Source organism: Aureococcus anophagefferens (genome assembly GCF_000186865.1).
Source record: "Aureococcus anophagefferens unplaced genomic scaffold AURANscaffold_5, whole genome shotgun sequence".
In the NCBI taxonomy this organism is placed as follows: domain Eukaryota; class Pelagophyceae; order Pelagomonadales; family Pelagomonadaceae; genus Aureococcus; species Aureococcus anophagefferens.
Genome location: NW_008705565.1, coordinates 1,340,942 through 1,344,586, shown reverse-complemented (window position 1 = coordinate 1,344,586; position 3,645 = coordinate 1,340,942).

Genomic DNA, 3,645 nt, shown 5'->3' with positions numbered 1-3,645 from the left:
CGAGGAGTCGGGCTGCGCGTGCGCGCGCGAGGCAACCTGGGCCGAGACGCTCGACGGGAGCCGCTTCCCCCGGCGCCGCTGCGCCTGCGAACCCTGCGGCGGCCAGACCCACGTGCCCGCCGGCGCGACGGCCGGCGGGCCCGCGTGCTTCGTCGACGTCGACCCGGCGACGACCCCGGAGCTCGAGGCCGCGAACTTTTTCAGCCTGGGCGCGGGCGTCTTCGTGAACCCGTGCTCCGCGCCGAGCGGCACGCTCTGCTTCGCCGACAACGCGACGCTCCTCGACGCCTGCCTGTCGCCCTGCCGCGGGCCGGCGGGCGACGGCCGGGCGCTGTTCCTCCTGGGCGACTCGCACGCGGCGTCGTGGGTCGCGGGCGTCACGGCCGCGGCGGCGCCGCGGTTCGGCGTCGTCCAGGCGACCTGCGGCTACGGCTGCGGCCTCAACAGTTTGGGCTTCGTCGAGGCCTACCTGGACAACGACCCGGCGGACCTCTGGTGGGCGCGGACCGACGTCTGCGCCGACTTCGCGGCGAAGCTGCTCGCCTCGATCCGCGAGCGCGCGCGCGCGGGCGACGTCGTCGCGACGATCACGGCCCACTACAAGTTCGAGTTCGCCGGCGGCCACGACGCGGCGTTCCTGCGGGACCTGCAGGCGACCGTGCGAGACGCGGGCGCGACGCTCCTCCTCCTCGGCGACGGGCCGTACCTCGCGGACCACGGCTTCAACTGCAAGACGCCGGAGACCGAGGGACGGTGCGACGCGAGCCGGGCGGACGCGCGGCCCCCGGGCTTCGACGCCGCCGAGGCTTTTTACGAGGAGCTCGCGCGCGACGAGGGCACGCTCTTTTTTCCCGTGTTCGATCTGCTCTGCGACGGCGGTTGGTGTCGCGCGCGGATCCCGGGGACGAGCACGGTCGCCGTCACGGACAAGGGCCACTGGACGACGGCGGCGAGCCTGTACCTCGCGCCCTTCCTCCACTGCTTCCTCGTCGACGCCGGCGTCCTGCCCGCCGAGGACGACGTCGAGCGCGCGGGGGGCTGCCGATAGCATCGACGCCTGGGATGGCGCGGACGGCGTCGGTGGCGGTGGCGCGGCGCCGGCCAAGCGGCGCCGGCTTGGTCGCCGCCCGGCACGAGAGCGCCGCCGCCGAGCTCGTCGTCGACGCGCAAGAGGACCGCCGCCAAGCCCGTCGTCGACGCGCGCGAACTGCCAAACCCGCGCGCTCGAGGCCGCGCTCACTGCCCGACCCGCGACGCGAGCGGCACCATCGCCGCGCGCGCCGAAACCGGCACCATCGCCGCGCTCGAGACGCGCCAGCAGATCGGCTTCATCTACGCCGTCAAGGCGATGGCGTCGGAGTTCACGGAGATCCTGGAGACCATGGCGGGGACGAAACAGTCGATCCAGCAGGCCAAGGAGTGGATGCTCGCGCGGCCCGCGGCGACGCCCGAGCTCGCCGTCGCGCTCCGCGAGTACGTCGTCCGCGGCGCGGCCGCGGCGAAATCCGCGGGCGCGTTCGCGAAAATCCTCTACGCCATCTACCTGCTCAACGACGTCTTCTTCAACAGCGGCAAGGACGACCCCTACCGGAGGGGCTTCTACCCGGAGCTCGCGACCGTCGTCCACGCGGCGAGCCGCGCGGCGCCGGACGACGGAGCGCGCGAGAAGGTGCTGCGCGTCGTCGAGCTCTGGGGCACGAAGAAGGTCTTCCCCGCCCAGTCCATCCAGGCGCTCCGCGACGCGGCGAAGACGGCGCCGCCGCCGCCGCCGCCCGCGGCGCCCGCGCCGCCGGCCGCGGCGCCCGCGGCCGCGGCGCCGCGCGTCGTCGCCGCGCCGGCGACCGTGCCCGCGCCGCCGCCGCCCGCGGCGGCCCCGCCGGCGCCGCCGCCCGACGTCGCCGTCGCCGCGGCCAAGGCCAAGGCCGCGGCGACGTCCCAGAGCGTCGCCGCGGCCACCGCGGCCGCCGCGTCGTCGCAGCGCTGCGACCTCGCGTCAATACCCGCGGGCGTCATGGCGGGCCTCATCAAGGTCGCGCTCGCGTCGGGCCACGAGCCCTGGAAGCCGCTGGACGTGTCGGCCATGCCGTCGCTCATGCCGCCGGCCGTGGAACCGGGGCGGTTGGAGGCGCGCGTGAAGGAGTTCTACCGCGTCCTCGACAAGGACCGGCTCCGGCGCGCGGCCGCGCGGTCCGCGCAGCCCCCGGCCGCGCCGCCGCCGTCCCAGGCCCTCGCGTCCTACTCGTCGACGCGGCGCCGCGACGACGACGACGACGACGACGACCGCGCGAAGCGGCCGCGCCGCGACTTCGGCGCGTCCTATTCGACGGCGCGCGAGCCCGACGGCGACGACCGGTCGCCGCGCGGCCTCGACGTGCCCCTCGGCGACGACAACGTCGGCCGCCAGATGCTCGAGAGCATGGGCTGGCAGGAGGGCCGCGGCCTCGGCGCGGACGGCGGCGGCATGGCCGAGCCCATCAACGTCGCGCCCCAGACGGACAAGGTCGGCATCGGCGGCCACGCGCCGGGGAACGCCGGCCGCGCGCCGCCCCTGCCCGGCGCCGCGCCCCTGCCCGACGAGTTCGACGCCTACCGCACGCAGCGGTCCTACACCTACAAGTCCCGCTGGGGCTAAACTAAGCTTGTTGCTCTCTCGCTAACTGACGATTATGACGTCTTCCTCGTCGAGGCGGCCGAGCTTCCGCGCCTTGGCGACGAGGGACGAGAGCGCCGAGGCCGTCGCCTCGGGGTTCTCCCAGCCGACGACGTTGCAGGCCGACGGAATGGTCACGCGGTCGCAGTCGACGATGGCGTCCTCGTAGCCGCCGCGGTCCCGCGCGCGCTTGTCGCCGGCGCCCTCGACGACGCGGACGGGCTGGTCGACGCAGCTCGCGAGCTCGTCGTAGAGCGGCCGCGCGTTGACGATGCCCGCGTTGAACGCGAGCACGGGCTGCTCGCTCTTCGGCCGCGCGTCGTCTTCGAGGCAGTTCGCGACCCAGGCGTCGTCGCACGCGCCCTCGAAGAGGAAGAGGTCGGAGAAGAAGCGGATGAACGCCTCGCGCCTCAGGACGTCGAAGCCCCAGCGGCCGAGCCGCGACGTCAGCTGCTCGTAGTTCTTCGCGACCTCCCTGCGGTCCAGGCCGCCGGCGATGTCCCGCCACGTCGGCGGGCTCACGAGCGCGAGGCCGGCGACGGCGCGCGCGCCGTCCCAGTCGTCGGACGACCGCGACGCCAGGAGCACGCCGACGGGCGCGATGCCGCCCTGCGTTGCGACGACGCAGGGCTTGCCGATGCGCTCGCGCCAGAGCGCCTCGACCTGGCGCGCGTAGGCGCCCGGCAGCGACATGCCGCGCTCGTCCGGGTCCCACGGGTCCGACAGGCCGCAGCCGACAAAGTCGGGCACGAAGACCTCGTTGGGCAGCGCCTCGGCGACCTTCGTCCAGAACCAGCCGCTGAGGCCGAGGCCGATGGGATGCAGGAGCACGACGGCCGGCGAGCAGCCGTCGTAGCGGCGGTAGGCGCAGCGCCAGCCGTCGTAGTCGTGGTAGCCGACCTCCGGCGACCGCGCGGCGGCGCGGCGCACGCGCGCGGTGCGGCGCCGCGGCGCGCTGAAGGGCTGCGCGCTGCGCAGCAGGCCGAGCACGAGCA